The sequence below is a fragment of the Dromaius novaehollandiae genome, chromosome 2, assembly GCF_036370855.1.
Source record: "Dromaius novaehollandiae isolate bDroNov1 chromosome 2, bDroNov1.hap1, whole genome shotgun sequence".
Classification (NCBI taxonomy): Eukaryota; Metazoa; Chordata; class Aves; order Casuariiformes; family Dromaiidae; genus Dromaius; species Dromaius novaehollandiae.
Genome location: NC_088099.1, coordinates 55,757,871 through 55,783,858, shown reverse-complemented (window position 1 = coordinate 55,783,858; position 25,988 = coordinate 55,757,871). Strand labels below are relative to the sequence as shown.

Below are 25,988 nucleotides of genomic sequence, written 5' to 3'. Positions count from 1 at the left end.
ACAGACCCTGAACTAATTCATGCTCAAGCTGTGAGAAAAATCTCCTTTCTATCCTCGCATGATTTTACCCTAAAGGGTTCGTTACCAGGAGAACCTGCTGATCTTGCAAGCTCTGTATTTGACATGTTATGTGGTCACTTTTCGGCATAAGCACTCAGTTTGAGCAATGGTCTGGTGGGCATGTACTCGAGTGATGCTTGCCCAGGTGCCAAAGCTGTGCGGCCAGCCCCTTTGCAAGCTTGCAGCCTGCCCTGCTGAGCACAAAGCACCAGCAGCTGCGCTGGGTGCAGTAGGGCCAAGCTGCAACGCTGCCACCCTGGCGGCTCTGCAGGGCTCTTCCTCAGCAAGCCACTGAAACTCTGTTTCTGGGTGCGGGGCAGGAAAACGGCCTGGATGCTGCGCTCCCTCCAAAGCTTTGAGCTCGTTCCTACCCCCACTTCATTCCAGCTTGGTTTAGGTCGCATCAAAAAATACTGTATATTTTCATGATGTTTAATGTTGTCAATATGCTAAAACAAGTTTAATTACAGTTAAGACCACAGTAGAGATACTTAGAGAAGTTGCTTGTTAGGCAAGGTTAATCTCTTACGGACAGCTTATATATCAGGATCTCCCTTCGAGGAAATACCTCCAGCAGGGAGGACTCGGAAATAGTTTCTCGTGGGGAATAGGTGTGCTCCACTGCTTTCCCGGATTGCAGCTTGCAGAAGAACATATTTACCTTCATACAATCTGAATATATCTGATAAGACCGCTGCTACCACTGCCCCTGTTTCTAAAAGTATTTGCTGACAAAAAGGAAGCACGAGTGCTGGGAGCTGCTGGCTACCCTCCACATCAGGCTTGGTATTCAGAGCCTGATGCTTTCTCACAAGAAATCAATAGGATACAGGGTTGGTATTCATTTCTCTGGGATCTCAGTAGATCTTTAATGAAGACAGGGAAAGGCATAAAATGTTACTTAAAAAGTACTTACCGTGCACATATAGGAACACATGTTAAGTGTTCAGCAACAAATTTTGGGGTAAAATGCATCTTTTTTTTTTTTTTTTTTAAACAGTAGGGTTTTTTTCCCTCTCAATTACAGCAATAAACACAGCTGTCTTTTTCTTAACAGCTAGTCTGAAAATGGCTTACATGTAGTCGTGCCTTACCTCTGTGTGAACTGCTCTTTGTTGCCTCTTTAGGCTGCAGTGAGCATTGTTTCCCAATTAGATTCTCCCTCTTGCTCCCTGCTTTCCCTCCCTCCTTTGACTCTGGTTGAAATAAGCAGTTTCGGAGAACAACATAGTCTGCACAGATTTTGACATTTCTTTATTAACATGTGGGGATGCAGATTAACATTTTGGTTATTCATCAAAGATGATGCTAGTATTGAACATCTATTACTATTTCAGCTGCCCTGAAATAGGAACATCAAGTTCTCAGATAAACAGCAGGCAAGGCTGTCTAATTTCAGTCTAGCTTCAGGACGCACCAGTATGTATTTCTTGCCCTTCTTACTGCACTTGAATAACTCACTGCAAACAAGCTCCATACCTCAGTGACTAGTGACAACTGCAGCCTTGTCACTTCTCCCAGAGCAGGACGTACATAAAAATAGTTTTCTTCTTTCTTTATAACAGGAGGAAACCAGTCACAAACGTTTTGAGGAACCGATGCAGCGGTGCTTTCTGCTCAGTGGCCAGAAGCAGAAATTCTTTTTGCACTGAGACCTTAGGCCTGCAATTGAAGCTAACGTGAACTTCAGTGAGGTAAGGCTGAGGTGCGGAAATCTGCTCAGAATGGGCCATGCTAAAGTTGAGGATCGAAGTAACCTGCTAAAGGGATCTTGCCTTATAGCTCACTAATATTCAGTTGCCCAGTTAGCCTCTCCTTAAAGCAGCTGATGAAAGAACAATATTTGGGTCAGATCTTGCAGACTTTTCTCATGCAAGACATGACACTGAGCTGAGTAGTCCAGTGATGAAAAGCTTCAGGACTGTAGCAAATGGTTACTAAAACAATGGTGATCAAAAGCTGTGATTTAGGAGGGATAGTGGCAAGTAGCAGGTATAACAAAGGAGTTGCTCACTGCGGTAGAGCACTTCTGAACACACTGATGCATTATGTATTTTTGTCATTTTTTCTGAAGCATCAGTACTGGTCAGTACTAAGGAGAAGATGCTGGATACAGGAATGGTATAATCTGTTATGACACATCTTATGTTTTTTGAAATACTCATCATAAACAAAGCCTCTCTCCTGTACACCAGCTCCCCTATGCTATTTTTGGAATATGATCATAAACTCACAAGTAATGACAAATTCAGTAAACTAGCAAGACCAGAGGAAATTGTGCTAGGTGTCTTTATTGATATACTCCTGTTCTGCTGCTGATTCTCCCTGGAAAGAAAGTAAATAAAACCACTTCATTTTCTTCCTTTCCCAGACAGCTAAATTTTTCCAGAGTTAATATTTCCCAGAGCCTCCTGAAACATCCTGGAGATCATAACTAGCATAATATGGAACTTGGACAAGCTGCTGAAATGGTAATTTATAATAGCAGCCTTTAAGATGGGACACAGAGTCCTTCTTATTTTCAAAATCTCAGTAGTTTTCAACCAGTCAAATAAATGTAATTATTTGTGAACTATTAGGATAAGTTCCTAGTGCTGAGATATAAAGGAAACCCTAAAAATACTGGACACCAATAAATAGAGAAGATTTTTCAAACAGAACGATGGATCAGCTTCTCCCAGCCTATCAGCTCTGTGTGCTACGAAACCTGCTATTTTGCTGTGGACTTTTGTTTAAAGAGAAGAAATCCTATTAACCTCCTCAGGGTCAAATAAGCAATAGAGCATTTCATATAATTTCTTCAAGTGAGACATGGAAATAGACTTTAGGAAGGTGCATTTCCTTCTGTTCTACTCCCCAAGTTGATGGATAAGTAATGGCATTTTGTCCTTTGCTAGAGCGTATGTGTATGAACGTGTTTGGATTAAAATGTTAAGAGTTGCTTTTTAAAGGAAAAGTAAGTTAAAGGAGGGAATGAAACAATCTTGGGGGACTAATTATTAGCTATACAGCCGTATCAGTATCATGATGTGCTTTCATATCCAATGCAATTCAAAAACAGGGAAAAACTTTTCCTTTCTAAGATGAGGTTATTTCTCCCATGCAAGTTGACTTCATCATAACAAGAGGTTTGCAGGAACCAGAACTGCAGTCTCTTCCCCCAAGCAATGCCCAGGAAATTACCTGTGACATTCATTCTCTCTGCAAAATGGGTTCAACGCTGCCTCTCATGTTTTTCAGGCTGGCTCTAAAAGCGCAGTGCGTGGTGCCCCAGAATCTTGCTGCCCCGCTGCAGTAGCTGGGGGCTCCCACAGGCTGTATTCCCCTGTCACTTAGCACAGGGTGAGTTTTGTGGTGCTTCACCAGGAACAGTGGCAAAAGGGGCCTGGGGAGACCCCTTGCCTGTGGCTGCTGTGCTTTTTGCTCCTCTGAGCGAGGCAAGTTTTATACTTCTCTCCAGCCCCAAAGGTCTGGTGGTAGCTGGGGGATGCTGCCTCCCTCTACTCTGCGGAGATGTCCTGTGTGGGGGGGGTGAGGAGGTGGGGAAAATCCCCCGCTGGGATTTGCTGCCTGGTGTATGCTGGCTTGGTGCCCAGAGCAAATTTCTCTAAACTTCTATTCAGGACAAGCCTCTCGTTTGACAGCCAGAAACTTATTATTCCAACAGGTTTATTATTGTGCTAGTTTTACAGTGAAAAATGGTATGAAAATAAAAGTTGCCCATTGTGTGTTGCCGGAACAAAATAAGAAAACCCTCAGACAAGGCTTCTAGCTGTGCAAGCCAGCACTGTAATGTACTGAGCACCCATCCAAGCATTAACAAAAGAAAAAGAAAAAGCTTCCCAGTAATCTTAATTTGCTACAGCTCATATGAGAAGCGTAATGACACCAGACCAAATTCTGCTCCTGCCTGAAGATGGGGGACATCCAGAAAAATACCCCTCTCTGCCAGTGGAGCCACTCTGGATTTACACTAGAGCAAATGAGTACCAAATTCAGCCCATTGTGTTTTGTTTTGTTCTTGTCTGTTAGCCATAAAAGACAACTGAATTAAGTTTTGTCCAAGCAGCAGCCACCAACTGTGCTATTGTATTGAATTGCTGTGCCATTCTTGGGACACGTGACCGGCACTTAGAGGTTTCTCCAGTCAAATGTCTAAAATCATAAGTAACTTTTGAAAATGCAGGGCTCCAGACATTGCTGAAACCAAGGCAGTTCTTCCTGTATTATTAAATGAAAAGGCATTTTTTCATTAAGATGGAAATTCTGGCCCTACTGAAATCAATGGCAAGATTTCCATTGAGCTGACTGGAGCTTGGATTCCCTCATCCATATTTTAATGGCTTTACTGCTCATTCTTCAGGGAAAAAGGGAAACTTCAGGGGAAAATTAAATTTCTCTTTCCAAGCAGTTCTTGTCCCTTCTAGCTAGTAGAACATCTGAGCATAGATCCCATTTATGCGGTGTGCTCTTACCCAAGGAAAAATGGGGAAAGGAAGAACAGAACAGAGTCCCTTCCTACTGCTTAACATGCAGTTATGCTTCCAGAGCCAGCAAACCCAGTCATCTTAATTGAATGAATAATGTTTTTCCACTATTCTTGATCTTCTGTAAATTAATTACTAATTGTTTTCGGTAGCACCCATCTGTGACAAGCATGATTAGGAGACTGAGTCAATTATGAGATCACTCTGAATTTTCACCAAATGCAAAAAGAGTGAGGGAACAGCTGTCATGGTAGGTTTTCTACTGTGTGCTTAAAAGGGTTTGGAGCTACTTTATGTCCCCAGGTGAGCAGGCATACAGTGTGAATCCTTCTCCTGAGAATCACATTGTGCTTATCAATTGTTTATGTGACTTGCAGAATAGATGAAGCTTTCTTAGTCTCTTTTGTCCTCATAGCCTTGCTAATATTATATAGCCACTTCTGGCTTTTAGGTCTCCTAATTTCAGATTCTGTTTTTTCCTGCATTATCCTGAACTCTTGTCTCCTGAAGGGCACTCTTTCCTTCAAGGTCTCCTTTCTATCTTGCACAAAGAGATGACTGCAGATATCACACCTGGAAAGGAATGAATTCTGAACTGCTCATCACCTTGGGAAAATGTACTTAAAAAGCTTTCGAGAGCAAACCGTAGAGAGAAGTTGGCAACTGTAGAGCTGATGCAACCACATGGGGACTATGAGGATACTGGGTTTTGGAAAACATATTGTTTTCAGAAATTTCAGAAATAAACAGCTGCAAAAATGAGATTTTGGGTAGTATATTGTATGGTTTGGGTCACTGGTGTGCTCTGTAATCCTTTCATCCTGAGAAAAGAGCCAGGAGATTGTTCAGTAAATGGGCTTATTTGGAATAATGCAGTTTCTCTGATCCTGTGCAAGTGTGCTGGTGTTCTGTTTTTCTTGCAAGCATGTACAACATCCCCCGCCAGACAGGTCTGTTTAAGATCCATGTTTGCAGCAGGCAGCTGAGGACCAGATCCTCAGCTGGAAAAAAGCAATAGAGGCTCCATCATTTTAATGGGTGCCTGCTGAGCCACACCACTCCAGCATCCAGCCCCCTCATCCTGGGATGCAACTAATTACAGCAAATAATTAGGTTTCCTCATCCCCACCAGATCCATTCTGTGATCTATTTTTAGTGCTCCTTGAACAGTAAAGTAGTAGGCTGTCTGCACCCTCAAAAGCTATCCAGAAGCCACTTTCCCATAGCGTTCCTATCAAGGAACAGTCATTCCTATTTTCGGTCTCACCATCTGGCTACAAAAAAACAAACAAAAACTAAACAAACAAACAGAAAATCCTCACAGTTCGTATCTGTAAGCCTTTTAGTGGGGGAGAAAATAGATCTTTCAACATCTTTATGTTTCACAGAGAGCCTTCAGTGTCGCTCTTTTTCTTTACGAAGGTCTATTTTGGAGCGGGTGGAAAACCTGTAACAAAGCAGGCTAATAATGGGACTTTGTGAAAGAACAAAAGTCCAGGAGCTGTTTGCGTAGCCTGTCTCTGGGGGAGAAATACATTAACTTCCAAGAACAAGTGACCGCGGTCCCTGTGCCAGGCACTCTGTGTTAACTACAGCACCGCTGGCACTGTGCAGGTCCACAGGCAATCTGCAGTACAGCTTGATACAAGCCTGCATGAACACTTTCTTTCTACCTCTCTGGAGATGCTGGTGTTTTTAACATGCATTGTAAACTTCTAGTTTTGATACTGTGATTATATAAAGTAAGAAGAGCTAGAGACCCAATCCCTGGGAAAATATTTTTAAAGCACTTCAGCAACTTACGGTTTTCTAAACTAGACTTTGTAATGTGCTTTAATGACAGCTTAAAAAGGAAAAAAGGACCGTTTTGAATGTACTGAACTCAGGGTTGATCTTTATAATGGTCTGCTGGTGCTGGGAAATACAGGCATGATCTTTTCTGGTAGGGTTAAGCATAAAAGATATACTGGGGAAAGATGAGGTTGACACAGAAAGTCTCTCCTGTTGTTCTGTGAATATACTTCTGCTTTCTTCTATTCATGTGTCTGGGGGTCTTATTCTGAACTGTATGTGGGGTGGATGGTCCTGGGGGACTGCTAGTGTTTTCTGGAAACAAAGCAATTGATTTTTATTTATTTTCAGTTGAGAATAACTGGGCGAGTGAGGGGGTGTATGTGTGTGTATTACAGATACTCTCCAGTATAAGCTGCTTTTCTGCTTTGATTAGAGCAACCGATTCCTCCCGAACTACTGTGGGCAGGTTGTCAAGGTGAGGCAACGGGAATAGATGGCTCAAGTGCCACATAAAGCAATAGCTCCAGAAAAGTGTTACAACAGAAGAAGGAGCTGTCCTAGCCACATCCCCGACCCCAAGAGGAAACAGAGAGTGGCCTGGGATCTGACCGAGTCTGGGAAGCCCTCTGAAAGGCATTACCTTTCACCTCACCACCTGGACGCACCACTCCAGGTACACGCATCAGACCTGTAAGTGCGCTAACTGGCCAGAAGAGCAGTCGAGCCAGGATCTTCCATAAAGCATTGAGTCCCAGGAAGCCCCCCTGGCTGGGGTAGCTAATAATGTTTGGTCTCCTGTGCAAGATCTGCCCAGAACACTGAACAGTCAAGCTGCTGCCAGGGCAGTTGGCTGCATTCCCATATATGAAAGAATTTGCACTGCAAAACCCAAACGGCAGCATGGGGAGCTCGCCACCACTGAGTGCAGCGCTCCTACTGACATGTAGGATGAGCACAGAGATGCATTTTATCAGCCGTGTAAAAAAGGACTCGGCTGGATTTTGTGTAGCGATGCCTGTGTCTTGCTGTTTTATTGATGAGTGTCAGTGGCAGAATCCGCGAGCTGATGTAATGGGGTGGCAGCAAGTCATGGGAAGGAAGAGCTTGGGAGAAAAACAAGGAAATAAAATTGCCTGGCTCTTGTCAAAACAACTCTTTGATTATGAGATAGGTGACAAAAGATGCCAAGAGGGGTGTGGGCCACAGAGCTGCTGCCTTTTGGCAATAAAATAAGCCCCCTGCTATCATACTATAAACCTGAAGGCTTCAAAAAATGTGATTACCAAGAAGGAGAGAAAGAAGATGACCCAATGGCTGGTAAAGCAGTAAGATAAGCAGTTCAGATAAACATGGAGAACAAAATAATGGGAGGAAATATATCTCAGGAAGTTTGTAGGAACAAGAGAAAAGACTGCCACTGGCGTGACTGGGAATAATGCCACCAAGGCAGCGGGTTGTTCCATTGCAAGAGAATGAAGTTCATCTGTTTTGGGAGACTCCCAAAGCAGATTTGATTTCATGTTTTAGGAGATCACAGTTCTCCTTGAAAATTGTCCCTTGACCATCCTCTCAGGCATTTCCAGACAGCTACCTCCAACAGAAGAGAAGGGGGGGGGGGGGGGAAAGCTGAAAAGTGTTTAGATCATCTCAGTGATGAAATAGATCTTTAAAATATGGAGAAGCAGCTACAGAAAAGTGAACCTGTGAACAGTGAGCACCAAATATTGTTGTACTAGACCAGTCGTGTACCGGCTTACCTCATTCCTTGTAACCTGAAGAGTTTTCCAGGGCTAAACAATGAATGACAAGGGAACGGCATTAAGGCAGTCACTGTAGCAGAATTAAGTTTATGAAAAACAGGACATTTCAGAGTAGTGACAGAAAAGTCAAGTGACACAACTGGAACAAGCACTGAGAAAAAGGCACAGAGAACTTCTGTACTAAGTACACATGAACAAAGTTTGGTCCATAAACTTGTCTTTTGCTGTTGTTTGACTTCTGTTATGCTAAAGGAAATGCAATTTATTTACATTCTCTGAAAACTGTCTAGATTGCATCAAAGATAGCAGAATCTGGTTTTAATATTTCTTCCAAATGGGAAAAAAAACCCCCAAAACTGTGAGGCCTGAAATATTTGACTAACAGCATGAAGCCAGAGCTAACAAGGGGAAGAAGTATATGATAAAAAATATGATAATGATAAAAATATGATAAAAGCAGCATCATGATGAATAAGATCTGGACCTTATGTGACAGCTCATATCCAGTTAAAATCACAACAAAGTGAGTTTTCTTTTGATGATCAGTAATTTTTTTGAACAAATAGCTGTCTGGTTTCCCACAAGAAGCCAGAGGGAGGTGGGTAGGTATAGGTGAAATTTCAGCCACACAAAAATCCTCAATCTAGAGAAGTGTCTCAGGAGAAAGCTAGAGCACCCATGTCTGTAGCATGACCTGATGATATTGAAGTGGGGGGACTAGCACTTTGGACTGCCATCTGAGCACCTCCTTCTAGTGGCATGGTAAAACCTGTCTGCTGCTGAGAAGGAGGCTGATCATTAATCGAAAGAAAAGATTAAAAGAGTCTAGCTGAGAGAAAGCAGGGAGTTGCAGCACCAGTGAGGCCAACTGCATTTCCAAATAGGTGCCCTAATATTGTAGGGCTGCTTATCTCATACCTTTCCATAGAAAGCTCCTTACCTTTCCCTGCTAAGCTCCTCATCGGCTCTTTAGGCCCTGTTTCCCCATGGAAAAGGTAGGAAATCAAACAGGGAGGCAAAATCATCCTCATGTCAACTGCCATCCGCCAAGTGCCCTCACAGATTTACATCTAACAGTACAGCAGCGACTGAGAGCTGTTCTCAAAAGGTATATACCATACCTAACATATATAGGTAAGAACAGATATTGTGGGTGGAGAAGGGGAAAAAAAAATGTCTAGCATGATCAAGTTTTCTGTAATCTAATCAGCTTAAAAGTGGTGGCGGTGGTGGTGGTAATTTTCCAGATAACTTGCTCACTACAAACCATTTGGACAGCACCATCTACAACATGGTTGAGGGGGGATGAGTGAGTTACCTTGATTATGAGCTTAAAAGAAGATTTAATTCTGTCAGTAGAAAACACCACCATTCCTTTCCTGAGAAGGCTTTTCCTACTCTCTAATGACTACTGCACTGTACTGATGACCATAGGAGTAATCCAGACTCTGGAACACTGTTCCTTAAAAGTGCTGTTGTTACGAGCAGTTTGGGTGGGCAGGTTTGATATGTTTAGCAAGTTCCAGCTGCAAAATCCTGCCCGTATTTGCTGTATTCTCTCCCTCTGGATTCCTCTATAAATCATGCATGCTTTATGAGTATGATGCTACGTTTCTTGAGAAATGGAATCAGAATTGATAAGCCAATTAATAAAAGCTTGAGAGAGCTGCCTTCTTGCTGCTCTTATACTACACAAATTGTTGCAGCTGAGGATCACAGTGCTTATTTTATTGTAAATCATTAGTCATTATTGCTTTCGGTAAAGCCTTTGACAGCTTGCTTTGCGCAGTGTGGTAGAATATGCCACCGGATGACAAAGCGAGCATATGTTCAAAGATCTGTGCAAGATGCTAATTGCAACAGGGCATGAGGACAGGTGTGGGAACATGGTGTAGTAAGCTACTTTCGGTGACACAAGGTCCATTTAAATCCCCATAGGTCTTGTATTTCATTTACTTTTGTGAAGATATTCTGTAACACTATCACAGACAGGAATGAGTGGAGAAAGCAGAATTGGCAGCGTTTTATGATATTTTATACTACTGCAAGACAGTGGGGAACTCTGCTTCATAAAGTCAATCCATATTAAAGTTTCTTCCCTTTGAATGCTCACAGCCGGAGCAGAGGTTTTTGTCATCCTGTTCCTCCATCTGCACACCAGTTGCAAATGAATCAGCTGCACTGGCGCACAGTGAGGAGAATAAGTGCTTCTGCAAAACAGCTTTTTTAAAGAAAACCTTCAAAATTAAACCACAGCCATCTGTCAGGGTGAAATGTAGATATGCTTTTCACCTTCAGAGAGCTTTACAGAGATTGACTAATTAATCCTTGTGACACAATAGGCTTGATTTTTCCCAATTTAGATTGTGAAGTCAGCAGGGGCATCTCGTATCCTGGGGCAGGAATACAGGATCCCTGGGAGGCAGGCAAATTACGATCCTTTTATAGTAGACAACAACATTTTCAAGTGGGGGTGTTTAGAGTTAGGCACTGCTAGCCCTACCTAAGCACTCATGGCAAAGGAAAACCTTGATTTTTTCACAACTGCTGTACATCCAGGCACTCCTACTGACTTATAAATACTGAATGTCCAACTTGACTAGGAGCTGCAGGTGTTCAGCACTTTGAATATTAGGCCATTAAAAAGGGTGTGAATTAGAGCTACACGAGTAAGGTACCACTGGCTTGGCAGCTGAATTAGAAAATATTTTCAATGTTTTAAATATTTTTGAGCTGATCTGAAAAACGCTTTGTTTTTAGTCAAAATGGCCTTCTGCTCCCACAGATCTTTTTTATTTTGGGTAGAATAAATTTTTTTATTTCATTTTCTGCACTGCTTCAAAAAATAGGAACTTCAGGTAGCTTAAGTCTCAAAAGGTCTTGAGCTTTGCTCTGTTCTGTCATTTAGAAATGACAGGTTAAAGCCTCTGACTTTTCAAAAAGAAATCTCTTTTTTAACTTAAAGTATTCATTAAGTCTGATGCAAATATATGAACAGTTTTTGTTGACTCAGAACTTCACATTTCAGCAAATAAATCACTCTCCTGTGCCTCACAGGGAACTGAACTTGTGAGATTTGTGGAATGATGGTGGTTCTCCAAATGAAAGACGCGGATTCAAACTCTGCTGATTCGTGCTAGGGCATTTTTGAGGACTGCAGCCTCCAGCCGTCCGCCTTGGCCCTTTGCTGGAGGTTACTTGCCCCGCAACAGCTATGGACTTTTTGCTGTGGAGCCACTGCAGCTCAGAAGTTGGATTTGCAGTTTGTGGATATGCTGTGGACTGAGGCTGCTGGTTCATGGTCTGCACTAGACTGATGGCTGAGCCCTTCCCAAATGCTGTCCTCCCTTCCACTGCCATCCAGGGAGGAAACCTGCTGCCTTCCCATTGCCTGATTGCTTAAAAAGGGCAATCAGAGGTAAATCTAGCTGGTGAGGATTAGCCTTCTAATCCCAAGCACTCTCATATTTGAAACTAGCCTAACCGAGCTCAGCAAAGGAGCTGGTGGGCCTAACCATGTGGAAAAGTTATTTACAGCACCTGAGCCACTTCCAACCATCTCCTCGGATGGGCGCTGCATTGCGGCTGAGCAGGAGGCAGCGAGGTGCCTGCTGGCATGGGGGTCTCACAGTGCCCACGTGCACGTCCCGTCCCCTGCAGCCGCGGGCTGAAAATTCACACCCTTTACTGCACTACAGTTTCCTCATGTTGGCAAGAGGCGTTTTTAACACAGAGACATTCTCTTTTTAAATTCTGTGCTTTACAATGACCCAACTACAGCCCTACTCAGAGCAGGAAGGCCTAGGGGGAAAGAATAATTGAAAACAGAAGTGAGAACTATTCAAAAAGGGATAGGTAGGAGAAATGTGATGCAGTGACGGCAACATGTTATCAGTGAAAAATATGCCTGAAGGTGTGACTTCCTCAAGGCCTAGACATTATGAAGCGGACAATATTTTGACCTAAAGTGAGCATGGCAAAAGGAAAAAAAAAACAAAAGGAGGCATGAAAAATGGATGATGTAAGTACATATGGGAAATGCATCAAAACAGGAGGATATGAAAACGGTGAATCACCTCAATCAGGTTATAATACAACAGGATGTTACTTACATGACCTTTACTAGGGTTACCATAAATCAACATATAGTCCAGCAATGATGTGAATAAAATATAATACTTAAGGCCTTATAATGTCTCTGAAGAGTCATTTACATTAAAGTGGGTTGTTTTGAAAATTGCAGCCCATTTTTTGTATGTGTTTGTTCTAAATGAATGTTATTTAGGCTACCATGTCATCTAAGAGAATGCATATTCAAAGGTTAGGACTTTTTGAACAGTTCTTACTCTATAACCAGTTCTGAAGCCTCATGAATTTTTTTGGCATGCACAGTCATTTTGAGGCATAAGCATTACACTCCTCAAGAAATGTGCAAAATAAAACCTGACAGCAGGGCAAAATATTTTATAGGCAAAGTGACTTTCCATATTAATGGAAAAATAAATGCAGAAGGAGGAAAGGCTGAGTACAAATGCTGAAATGCATTCACGAGTGCATTCGTATCACTTCTGCAGCTGTTACTCATGAGGAGTATCACTTGCTCATGCGAATTCATTCAGCGAAGCATTTGAAGTCAATCACCATGCTGGTAGAGTGGGCAGCCAGCGTAACTGAGTAGTGAACTTGTATTCTTTATTGTTACTTTGCTGCCAGCAATTACTGTTTGACAATTAATATTATGAAAGGATTAAAACAGATGATAGAAAGAACAGTCTGTTATTTTCAGCAAGAAAGTCACAAATCTGTCAAAAGAGTTGTGAGTAAGTCCCAGGGATGGTTTACTAGTGTAGCAGCATTCTCCTTGCTTTGAGGTGGGATAGGAGAATACGACCTTGATTAATAGAGAATCATGCTATGTTGTTGCAGGGAAGACAGACGTTGCATTGCTTTTATTCCATTCTCTGTTCTTGTTTGTTCTGCCTGTGTGTTAAACTGAGTCCTGGAGAAAGGATGGCATTTACCATGAGTTTATGTCATGTTTAGCTTTCTTGCTAGTTGCAGTTTCTGTAGCCTATTGCAATATAAATAACGCTACTGTGATTCAGAAAGGACGGAGCTGTTCTTTAATAAAGATGTGCAGGAGTACTTGATGTGGTTTTGCACCTTTCAAACCTCAACTACACATAGAGCACAGCTGCTAAATGGATGAAAATGGGGGACACTTTTATCAATATTAATCTGTATAGAACACAAGGTGACTGGAAAACTGGTGAATGATAATGTGGGTTTGCAGTCTGCTGAGAAGTAAGAAGCCCCTACATAGGGATAGTTTGTGCTTTGTCCAGTAATGTTATCACCTAGAAATCAAACAAGGTGGCAAACTGGCTAAAGAAGTAGAAACCTCAATCAAAATGCAGTGAGTTTCTTCACAAGGCTAGGATTATTAATAATAACTCTGCTGCAATTGTGTCAGGAGACTCTAAATGAAATTGGAGCTGTAATATATTGGTCATGTACAAAATACACAGAGAAAAAATTCTGTGTCTTGAAGACAGTATAGTTTAAACTGATAAGATAGAAAGAAAGAAGAAGAAAAAGAGAAAAAGAAAGTGAGAAAGAAAAAGAAAGAAAGAAAGAGAAGGAAGGAAGGAAGGAAGGAGGCAAGGTAAGAAATGGATGTCCAAAGACAATGAGATTCACCGACAGTTGTATGGTGGATTAAAGGGCTACAGTTGAGTCAAAACTCAAGAGTCCCAATTCCCTGCCTGCCAGCATCTAGTCCTTTCATTAGTAGAAAAACAAAACAAAACCTAAAATGAAAGGAAATGATATCCATCCTTAAATGTGGTTGGAACAAGTGGGAGGTTTTATCATAAAATGTTAATCTGACAACAGAAAAGGGATGTCTGCATGGGTGGAAGGGAAAACATGACATGTAGCAAACAACTTTGTTATGTCTGGAAAGGGTGATTAAAATTCCTCTAGTGCCTTCTCCGATGGCTTCTTGCAGTGTCTCTTCTTTTAGTAAAGTCCTGCCACGCATTTGAGCTGGGAAGAACTGGACTTTGCTTGTCATCTCCGTTATCCTCTCGCCACCATGCTGTGGATATGCAGTTGGCGTTGTGCAGAGCAAGGTGGGCAAACTCCCCACTGGCAGTGATTTGCATGCACCGTGAGCAGCCGGTCAGTCCTGTAAGTGACTATTTTTTCAGGCTTTCCTGTGACTATTGCCCATCTTCTCTTATTACGGTGCACAGTGGGAAGTCACGGGCCAGAGTCTAAAATGATTGATAATCAGCTTCCCCTTCCCTAGGTCAAGCACCGACCACTTTCCTTCATCATTTGAGGGGGATACAACGCTGTTCCTACCAACAGAGAGGATTCTGCTCATTTTTCCACAAGTGCTAAAGTGAGCCCTGTGAACAGAGGGTGAAAAACTCACTTACTGGGCCTCTCCTTCTATTGGTAGCAATGCTGCAGTAAGCTTTCCTCTCTGTTAAATTATTCTGCTACAGATTGGAGGGATGAGAACTGTGCAGGTTGCTTGTTATTTAAATACCTGCAAAGAACTTGTCAAAATTCGTGAGAATAAAATTATAAAATAATACCACTGTGGTTGCTATATACGGCAGATTGTAGAACTTCCTTAAATTCCTGCTTCCGTTTATAAAGGTAAGTTTTAGCTTGCACCAATATCTTACAAAAATGCCTGGTTTGATTTAAACATTTCTGGTCAGGACCAACTTAGACAATCACTGGGCAGCTCCAATGATTAACTGTTTTCACTGAAACAAGAGAGCCATGTTTCTATCCTCAGCTTGCTCAGCTTCAACATTCAGTTGTTGTTTCTTACACTTGCCAAACATACAGCTTTTCCCAAGCTTTTCTCCTTCTGATAGTAGTAGACTGTGATGAAATTGCTTCTAGATGTTATTGTTCATGGACTCCTGAAGAAGTCTTTTACAGGCATGCTAAAAATGTAGAAGACCAAGTAAATGGCAGTAAAATAGTTTGTAGAGGTGTGTTTTTCTTTATAGAAACACAGCAGGTTAATTGCTTGAAAATTGTGAGAGCAGCTCTTGATCTCTTAATTTTCCTGCTTGTACATGGTTCGATTTCCTAACTGCTGAGATGATTATAAATGTTTTAAATTTGCAGTCTTAACTTTTCACATTTTATTGTAAATCTATGTCCAGATAATATGTAAATGACACCTTAAATAGATTTAAAGTATTTGTTAGAATAGGGTTGTTCTTAGGTTAATTAAAACATGTTTTATGCAGAATTTATGTATTTCTTTTTTAAAGATGGCTATTCTGTAAATGCCATAATCTTCCCCACAGCATGCATTATATACCAATGTATATGCAGCAGCAGATTTACAGTCTGAATAGATATACTGCAACTGAGTCAAAAAAATCCTTATATCATACTCACCTTGTTTAAAACTCCTTCATTTAATGTTCATATATATGAATATAAAATTCATACATATATATGTATATAAAATCAAACTGACAACTGTAATTTAGAGACTTAAGTATAGAGATCTGTAAGCATACTGCAGCTTAAAAAAATGAGCTTGAAATCTCTGATACAGTCCATTTTTATTGATGTCATTGTTCATGAATTTAGGTCAGATTTTCAGGACCTATTTAAAAATATCTAATAGACTATACATGCGAATGCATACATACACAAGATGTTTTCATTCAAACAGAGTAGACAGCGAGCATTGTCAAACTAAGGAAAAATGTATTTGTGACCTCTAAAAAATCAAGATATCATAGTACCCCAGTATTTTGTTTTTATATGGCAGCTGCATGTTGATATGCTTTAATGGTTGCAAACAAGATTCTGCAGGTTTATTAAGGTGGGTGTAATGACTGGTGTCTTAGATTATGGGGGTCTAAGGAAGGTTTTGGCCAGAAGTGCTATGACAAACTCTCCTTTTTCAAAAAATGCCAGGAGCTCTTTCATCTAAGGGTCAAAGGTTTTCATTGTCAGAAGTGATTAATGGCTTTGAACGCTCTCTACACTTTTGGGGTAAGGAAATTGAGGTTTCTCCAGGCCTGGTTTCAACAGGTGATTAGCACCTACTGGACAATCCTGAAAAAGGCTTGTCTGTAGAGCTGAGTCTTCAAAAGGAGGAGTTCTTCCTGAAAATTATTATTTTTTTTAAGGTTGCAGATGAAATAGGCACACAAATTAAAATGCTCAGTACTTGGTGTTTTCTGTTCCCGCACTCCCTCTTCTGGCTTTCTAGAATTACTTAGCAAACATCTGAAGGCCGCATCATAGAAACAACTCCAGTACAAAAACCATCAGTTGTGAGGGTAACATGTGCTTTGGCAGCAGACACCAAAACAGGGACTACAATTAAAGAAATTAAGGAATGGACGCTGCAGCCAAGCACTTCTGTACACACGTATTTCAAGTAAAGGTTCATGGGACTTTTGGAGAACAAAAATCCTACTATTTGTGCAATACTTTGTCTATGGATAAACAGAAGGCTTCACTAGTGTATCCTCTCTAGGTTTCTAGCATGCTGTCTCTCATTAATGTTACAATAGAATAGTGTGGTAGTGAAGTTTGTCCCCATAAACTAGCTGAATTTTTTTCACACATTTTCTTCTAAATTGTAGCAACAATTGCATTCTTAAATAAACATTCACATACAGTATTTAATTCCAACTATTGTGGTAATATACAACAAAGCAATTTTAATGATCTTCATGGCTGAGCATGAAAGAGAAAAGAGGAAAATAACAACGTGGTGATAAATATCTTGCATTTAAAATATTGTTCATTATTAATATTCTTCCAAACATCTTTCCTACCACCCTATATATATGCATTTTACTTCACAAATGAAGCTAAACCCCCATGTAAGTACCCTGGAATCTGGCATGAGTTAATATTGGGAAATGAGGTAAACAAAACCTTTTTGCACATCTTCAGTTATATTTACAATACCCTTTTGTAAGTTGTGAACATTTCCTGCTTCCATTTCCAGCACCAAAATTTGAGTACACATATACGTACAAAAAATCTGTTTTACAGAAACAGTTCAAATGCCAAACGAACAGTCATTTACTTGGTGTTGCCATTGTCTCTCTTTCAGTGAGCTAGGTACAGCTCTAAGAAGCTCTTGAGCTGGCTTGATAATTGTTTTTTTCTTATAAGAAGAATTCTATTCTCTATGTGTGTCTTACATTCAGTTCTAGAGTTCTGCCTTAATAAAGCAGGAAAAAAAGGTGCCTTAAAATGTATACTAAATATAGCAAACAACACATTTCAGTTAGATGCGCTAAGTCCAAACTTCTCCATGGATTTTATCACTGGTGGGGACCCTAAAGCACAGCAGCTTTATGGAAACGCTCCTTGATTGTGGGGAATTCCTGCCACGGGGAAGTTTCAGGCTCCCGGCCTGCTGCTGAGCCGAGCCGTTTCCCACCCCAGTCCTCACTGCTTTCATCCATGCTGATTTTCCAGCCTGCAGGGTGCTGGAGAAAAGGTGGGCAAGCAGGCAATATCCCTGTATTTTTGCATGTTTTTGAGGTGAGGGCTCGGGCAAAGAAGTCACCGCCATTCAGTAAAGCCTGTGTTCCAGTCTGATAAATATAGTAACGTGTGACTCAGGTGAGTCACACCATTTGCCGCCTCACACTGAAGTATTTGCTGGGTTGTGGCCTATCACTGACACAGGTGCATTACAGCCTAAGTGGAAAGTCAGGCCCCTGCTTCCTGCTCTGGAAAACCCCACCAGCACCGCTCGGCGTAAAACCCGACCAAGTCGCTGTGTTACTTTCAGGGCAATGAGCCTCAAAAACGTCAGTGGTGTGTAACAGCATTATTGTAGTCTGTGGGCCTGGACACTGCAGGAGAGCGCTTTTATAGGAAATCACTGGGGATTGCTAACATGGGCAAAGATACTCGCATGCAGAATTATTTGCAAGATCACAGACGGGAGTTTTGGCCTCTGTGTATCACGGGATAGCTGACAAATTGTAAATTTTGTTAGAGCAGAGAATACAAGTCGCTGCGCCATAGCGATGTTACATGGCTATGCTATCTATCCTTTCTTATTGGGATCAAAGGGAAACACATAGGTGTGAGGAAACCTTACACCAGGTAAAAAAAGACCTTCATGTCTGTAGTAGGTGGAGATAATGCCTATATTAGTTGCAGATTAGGTCTGTAGTAGCCGAAATACGGTTTGATGGCACCTAGTGTCCCACACTGTGCCTAGTCCACACGGGTAAAGGCAATTTAGAAAAAAGAAAAACCCCGCTGAGTGACCTGGGGGAGCTTTTCTTTTGGGGACCCTGATAAGTAGAGATGTGACACTTGACCTTCCTGGGGAGCGCGAGCCGCCTGGGCACCTCTGGGCTTTGGCCGGCCTGCCAGGCCTTGGTCACCTTCAGGGCTGTGCCAGGGCTCCTCCGCACCAACCCAGCTGCCGGGACCCCGCCGGAGGGGACAAAGCTTTCTGCGACGGGGAGCGGGCTGAGGAGTGGCAGTGGCTCTGCTGCAAAATAATAATAATAAAAAAAGACACATTGCAAAAATAGGAGGAAGCCGTAAAAATCACCGTGTAGAAAAGGCACAGGAGGAGGAGGAGGAGGAATATCTGTCACCTCGCTCCGGTTCCTGGCAGGCAGCACGGAGACAGGGGGGCTCCGCAAGGCGGCCGCGGCCGGTGCGGTCCATGCCGGTGCGGTCCATGCCGGGGTGCCGCCCCCGCGCCCGCAGGTGCCGCCCGGCCCCGCCCGCCCGCGCAGCCCCCGGGGCGGCCGGCGGGCTCCCCGGCGGCGACGGCGGGCTGCACGTCGCGGCCCCGGCCAGCAGGAGGAAGGAAGAGGAAGTGAGAGCGGCGGCGGCGGGGAGCCGCGAGTGCCTGTGCGAGCCCCGCGATGGGATAGCGCCGGGCGCGGCGCAGCGAGGCGGCGGCGCGCAGCCGGCTGCGCGGGGCGGGAGCGGGCGGCAAACTTCCCTCTGCCGGAGCCAGAGCGGCGCCGCGGGCAGGGGAAGGTGCTGCCGCCGCTGGAGGTAGGCGCGCTGCCGCGGCGGGGAGCCGGGTGCAGGGGGGCGGCGGCGGCGGCGGGAGCGGGGGCGGCGGCCCCCCGCACCTGCCCGCTTGGGGCGGGCTCGGCGGCCGCGGCGGGGGGATGGGGCGCGCGCGGTGCCGCCGCGACTCCAGGCAACGGCCGGGGCGCGCGGAGGAAGCGGCGGCCGCCGCCGCGAGGAAGAGGAAGCGCAGCGCGCGCGCCCCTCTGTGCGCCGGGCCGCGGCCGCCTTAACGGCTGCGGGGGGTGGGGGGGCGGCCCCGTGTAACGGCCGCCTCGCTCCGCCCGTGCCGGCCCCCGCCTCCCCCGCGGCGGGGCAGCGGGGGGCTCCGCGCCGCCGTTGGGGCTGCCCGGTCCCGTCCCGTCCCGTCCCGTCCCGTCCTGCGCGGGGTGGCGGCCGCAGGTGGCCCGTGGAGACAAGTGGCGGCGCCGCCGCCGGGGGCAACCTCAACTTTAAAGCAACTGCACCTCGGCGTGCGGCCGGCTCCGCGCCCCCCCCTCGCTTTCAGAGGGAGCGGGGTGCGTGTGTGTGTGTGCGCAGCTTTATAACTCGGTGCTGGTGACAATAAAAATGATCCAACTGCTGATGCATATTTCGTCTGAAGCGATTATGCTGCGGTGTGGGCGGTGATTATGCAGAGCCCTGGTGCAGAGCCCGGTGCAGCGGGTGGGTATCGCATCCAGGCAGTGAAGTCTCTGGTCCCTTGGCTTGCAGCCGCTGCAAAGTTTATTTTGAGTATCTTTTCCTTGCAGAACTAATACAACTGGCCAGCTCTCCCCTGGGGATGCTATAAAAATAAATATAGGAGTTCCTGAAAAAAAAAAAAAGTGAGTACCTCTCAAATCAGCAGCGTTTGTTGTTAACTCTGTAAGAATATCTCTTAACCTGCCAAGGCTCAAAACATGCAACAAACACTTGATAGCGCCAATGATAATAACAGTGCAGGAAATGTACCATGTGTTAATTGCTTTAGTATAAACATGGTTGCCTCTAAGCTGTATTTCATGGTACAGCATTTATGGTGTAATTTCAGCAAGGGATGTTTTGAAGTGTATTCATATGCAAATGAATCTTCTTTTAACTTTTGTCCCTCGGCTACCAGATTGCCTCATATTAAAAATATTTTATCTTTTGGGAAGAGGGGGAGATTGAGTAAGAACTGTACAGAAGTTCTGTGTTTGCGCTGAAGGAGTTCGTTGCCTCCTCTTCCCCTTCGCTCTTTCTCCTCCTCCTTCCCCCCATGCACGCACCCATGCGTGCCGTCTCATCCCCTGTTATATAATCTTGTAGACATTCAGGGATCATTCATTGTTCATATCACTTCCATTCTTTGCACGTCATTCCTGCTTGATTGAGTGACTTATGCAGAGTATTTCACAGTAAAGAAAAGTATATTTTAATTTTCATAAAGTTCTTTCAGCTTGAGCTGCAAATTTGCTCTTTGAAGATTTTAATTCTCTAATTCCCCCTCCCCCCCTTTTTTTTTTGAAGCTGCAGAGGTAAGTGCTAGGGTCCTAATCTGACCAGTAACAAGATGGGAAGGGGGAAAAGCAGTGGTGACAATTTGCTGGTCAATGTCCCTTTTGTGTACCGTTAGGAGAATATCCATAACACATTTCATAAAGCTACTAAACATATTGCAGCAACTTTTGAAATTCAGCATTTGGAGATGATAAAGAGTAATATGGTTAAATCAGCAATGTAATGCAGAACAGGTGTTACTGGAAGATACTGCAGTCAGTGCTTTGATCAGTGTGTGATTTGAACAGTTCAGAGGTGTATCTAATTGCCAGTTTACTCATGGTAGAGAAGTTGCATGTTTAGATCGGTAATTGTTTTTCTTTTGTCTTTTTTGTTGTTTTGTAATCTGTTTGAAACTCTGTGTACACTTGTTTTCTCTGTAGCTTGCAACTTAGGTAAGAGTGTCGTCTGAATTTTTTTTATGAGGAAGGGGGGGGAATGAACATGTTGCTACCCATCCCCCCCCCCAGTGTTTTCTGTGTGTCAGGAAAACATAATGGGTATAAAACTCAAATGGATTTTGATGATTTTTTTTTACCTGCTTATTCTGTAACAGTTTTTTGTGGTCACTGAAAGTACCTCCAATTCAGTAGTGCTTTATATGAAGAGATTACTTGATGCTATGTCTTAAAACAAACGCTTCTGTTCTCTCACTATTGAAGTGCAACGTATTGTCTACCTTGTTCTAAGAGAAGTGATTCTCTGTCCCTTTACGGTAGCATTAACACAAAACTTGCTTCCTTATGCTAAATAGCCTCTGCCTAAAGGTGTAATGTTGCTGAAACACAGCTATGTGTGTTATACTTCCCGACAGCAATACCCTTCTGCAACAGACTGCAGAGCAACAGTAACGTAGTGCTCCACCCTTCCTTCCGCTCTTTGTTTTTTCTACCTAATAGAAGTCCCTTTGATTTTTAAGGTTTGGGCTCGCTGACTTTTTCTCACAGTGTCCAGACTGCGGAGGGATGTTGGACAATGAGCTCATGTTTTCCATGTTGACATACAGACAACAGAGCTTGCATGCTTGCACATGACAAGATGTGTGTGTTTCTTCTGCTGATACTGTAGACAGGTTCAGTGTGTGATGCAGTGAGAGGCTAGTGGCTATAGATTTAACTGTAACCAGGAAGAAATTTCCACAGAGCTCCGCCAGTGCACCTACACATTAACATGCTGTGTCCCCCTGTTCCAGTGTCGGGCTCCTGTATGAATAGATTGCCAACCGCAAGTTTTCTAATTCTGTGATTTTTCAGATAAGGATTTGTTTGGGATTTTGATGAGGCCATCAAGTACAATTTTCCTCTTCAGCTGAGACCTCGCCACCACTTGATTTTTCAGGTTCCTGGAAGTGAATCATCCCTTTATAGTATAGGAGTCCTCTTTGTCATGCTCTGGTGCACATATGCAGTATGTCCTTATATTAAGACAAGTTTGTAGAAGGTGATGGGATTTTAAGAAACTCGGACACTAGAAAACATCATACCTCTTTAGAGCAGGTAATAATAACGTTATGTCTTCTGGTTTATTTTCCTGCACAGTTATGCCAAAGTCCAAGCTTTTCTTCTCTGCTGTATCTCTGTGCTGTTCTGAAGGTACAGCTTTGAGGCACAGTGAGTTGGGCTGGTTTCCCTCCCCGTTCTGTCATTATCCTATTAAAGAGGAGATGTTGGGAAGATGTTGTTTTGTGATGATGAAATCTTTGTGGTTTGAACACCTGTGACTAGAAATTAGAGCAAGCCTAGCAGGTTGCTTTGTAACGGCCATCAAACCACCATTCAGTAATGCCTGTATCTTTAAAGGATTTCCCTGCCTTGAATGAGTTTTTGAAAAAGGTTCTTGTATTCGTGGCAAAAGAAGAATGTGCCAAGTACACGTTGTTAAACTTGTGTCAGTTTAACAGAGCAACTGTTTAAAGTATTTTGGATAATTTTCCTTCTACTTGAGTCAGTATTTTTTTTTCCCCACCTCTCTCCAAATATAACACTGGAAAAGAAGAGAAAGAGAAACTAAAAGCAATTGGCAGAAGCCAGTATGTTGGCAGGCATTTGATACTATGGATTAAAAGAGGTGATAATATATAAGTGAAACTTAACATAAAACAAACTGTATACATATGGTGTCACAGATTCACATTTACGAGATGAATGGAAGAATAATCAGAAAATTGTGAAGCTGCCTTTCAGTCAGCTTTTTTGCATCAAGCTATTTGCAAAGATTTAGTTTTGTGGTGTGATCTCTCATTATTGCAAGTGTTACGAGATAGGAAAGGGTGACTGAAGGATAAGGACACAGCCTTCCTGCTAGTTTCCTCAGCTTTCTGATTGTTGTTACCATTTAAGAGCAACATTAATGAAGAGTGTATGCCACGGGGGACAGTTAATGTTTCCTCTTCTCTCTGGTTCAGATCTGGCGGATGTAAACTTATCTCTGTTGTTATTGCTATATCCTAAATGACTTGTGGCACAGACATGGTATCCACGGGTAAGCTACTGACTTCTCAGACTGGGGAGCCAATTGGTTTGTAGAGCACGTGCCTATGGTTAAGAGCAAGGTGGGTGGCAATTCACCTGGTGCTTGTTTGCAAGCAGTTAAAAATGCTTTCAGAGATTTCTTGTGAAGAAGTTTGGAAGCCACTTCTGTTAGGCCAAATAACTTTTCTAGTGGAATCACTGTATGCAAATACAGTAGTTCTAGTACACTTCTAGTGAGCAGCCTTTGGAGCTTTTCAGATAGCTGAATATATTACCTGGAGATGTCATTCAAATGTGACAAGTGGACTATTCTTACTGCTTTTGAGGACATAAGTCTCCTTTGCTTACTGATGCTTCTGCTGTGCTCCATTTACAGTAATACAATACTGCACAGCTCCACAGGTGCTGGTGCTAGTACAAGGGAGGGAGTGGGAACTAGCAGTCAATGCTGAAGGCACGATTACCCCTTTCAGATTGAATTAGGTTGATTTAAAGTGTTCGTGAAGCAGCATCTTCAGTAAAGAGGCTGAAGGTTGAAAAGGAAAATGAATTGTTCCCAAACAGGTCCATTACAAAATAATAGCTCTGTCCTAGCTGTGCGTTCTCTTGCCTCTGCTTTCCTTCTGTGTTTTATTTCTGAAAGTTAAACTCTCCTTCTCACTTCTTTTTGCATGTTTCCCCCCCCCCAATCTTGCTGTGTTGTTCTTTGACCTTTGAGATCCTCCCTCCCTCTCTCCCTCTCTCTCTCCCTCTCTCTCTCCTCTCTCTCTCTCTCTCTCTCTCTCTCTCTCTCTCTCTCTCTCTCTCTCTCTCTCTCTCTTAATCCTCCCAGCTCTGTGGTTTAACCAACTTTGTCCTTTCTTTCTCAAATTGTTTTCCAGACATCCCTTAGGTCATTAATCAATTAACTAATTTTATTTAAAATTTGTATGAAAAGGTGTAGACTGAAGTGTGTATCATCTCATTTCAAAGTCTCTAACTTAAATTGCTTATTGTGTCATCCTAATTTATAGAGACATATGAAACACAAAACCATCTCTGAAATACTGCATCATCTGTAATTGAGTAATTTTTTTAGCAGCTACTTGAATACAAATATGATAAAGCCTGACTTTTTTTTCTTGCTTCAACTGAAAGGGAGAGTGGGTCACTGCTAAGAGAAAACTTCAGATTCTGGAGACGTGATGGCTTTAAACTCCCACTCTTTAATATAGCAGAGAGTGCTTTTTTGAAGATGATCTGATTTCCAGGACTTTTTTGCAGTTCAGAGAGTGTATGTGAACATGGACAAGATGTTCCATATGGACCTCTTTTTCTTAATGTGTAAAGCTGACAACCTATAGATCAAATACTTCCAACATTTTGAAGCTGGACAAAAGGAAGAATATGCAAGGTATGTCAACAGGCTCAAGTAATGCTGTCCGCATGTTAACCCTCCTTCTTCATTGGAAACTTCATGTACAGTACCTGGAATTAGGATAGCTGGCACTGTTCAGAGGTGCTTTCTTATGGTTCATTGTCAACTTGATGATAAGAATGGGAAGAGTCCTAATTCCTAATCAGAGTCTTAACTCTGAATTCAGTCTCTTACAAACTTCTGTAAAACTAAGCATGCTGTTACCTTTTTCCTCTTACTGTTCACATGCTGAAAATGTAAGTGTATACTTAGTGTACTTGTTTGCTGAATTGGAGCCTATATCTATTTCTTCTGACACTACCTCAATCTTTTATGTAGTGACAGGACATGTGTAAATATTCTGTAAATAGGAGAATGGTTTTAGTTTCTTTTTTTTTAATTTGGATAGAACACAACTTCTGCTATACTTCTGAGTGACAGAAAAACAGCTTACCAAAATCAGTGTTTTAATAAAGTAAAGAATGTGGTTGGTTTAACCCTTTCCTCCACGGATAAAGAACTGTTTTAGCTAACTATTTGTATATTTTTAGTATGTGCATGAAATCTGGTGCTGGAATCTGTAGCCAAAGTGAAAATATTACTTGTCTGTTTTTCTTTCTCTCCAGCCAATCTATTGTCCAGTCCAGTAGAAGTGTCAGGGTTGTGCGGGGCTTAGCTGAGATGCTGCATGTGAGCGGTTTAGTCTTTTATCTGGTTAGGCTGGCAATTTGCTGTCTACTTCTGCTGTGTACTTTGAATCTTGCTGGAGTGACCGTAGTGGAGGTGACTTTTTAAAATGCTGCTTCACGTTTTAAGGGATATAGTGATTTATTGAGCTAGGGCAATAAGGAATTCATAAATATTCACATAATATCCTCTGGCCAGGCAATAAGGTTGAATTGCATTTTTCTTCTCCCATAAGAGGAAGAGAAAAATTGTTATGATACAGGTTGGTATAACACAATTTTTGTTTTTGGTGCCAATGCATATATTTGTTACATTCCGGTACGGTCTCTTCCATTGCTTTGCTTTCTGGAATACAATTGCACATTAGTTTTCATAGCAACAGTCATGGCTTCAGCTGGAAATTGAAACCTGATAAGTGTTGGCTCAACACATGGACTTTTGGATAAACTTTTTCAGTAACTCCAAGCCAAACCAATTCAAAAAAGTTTTTGCCTCAAATGTAAGGACTAGTCTCTTCATTCTGGAAAGAATATCTGGTATGCCATCTGGTCAGTAGGCTTTTAAAATACTGCAGTGTGTGCTTGTTTGTTTCGTTTTTTAGTTGTCTTAAGTTTTCTGCTTTTTTGTTTTTCCTCCCTTTTAGCACAAGGGCACTCAACTGTCAAAGCTCTTCCCCCTGTGGTTCAAGTGCATTCCTGCTATGAACCTTTTCACCTCACCTCCCACTGTTCCTCTTCGCACA

At 42.7% G+C, this 25,988-nt stretch overlaps 1 protein-coding gene across 9 annotated transcripts in view; it reads left to right on the top strand.

Annotated features, from left to right (window-relative positions):
• Positions 1-18,895: 18,895 nt before the first annotated feature.
• ELMO1 (engulfment and cell motility 1) overlaps positions 18,896-25,988 on the top strand; it is a 309,392-nt gene continuing 302,299 nt past the window's right edge. For 2 of the 9 annotated variants that reach the window (XM_064506562.1, XM_064506559.1), the window contains exons 1-2: positions 18,897-19,153; positions 19,924-19,998. The gene's annotated coding sequence lies outside the window, so the exon portion shown is untranslated. Of the gene's footprint in view, positions 19,154-19,923; positions 19,999-25,988 lie in introns of all 9 variants that reach the window. The other 7 variants (XM_064506568.1, XM_064506565.1, XM_064506569.1 and 4 more) reach the window with 5 other exon arrangements.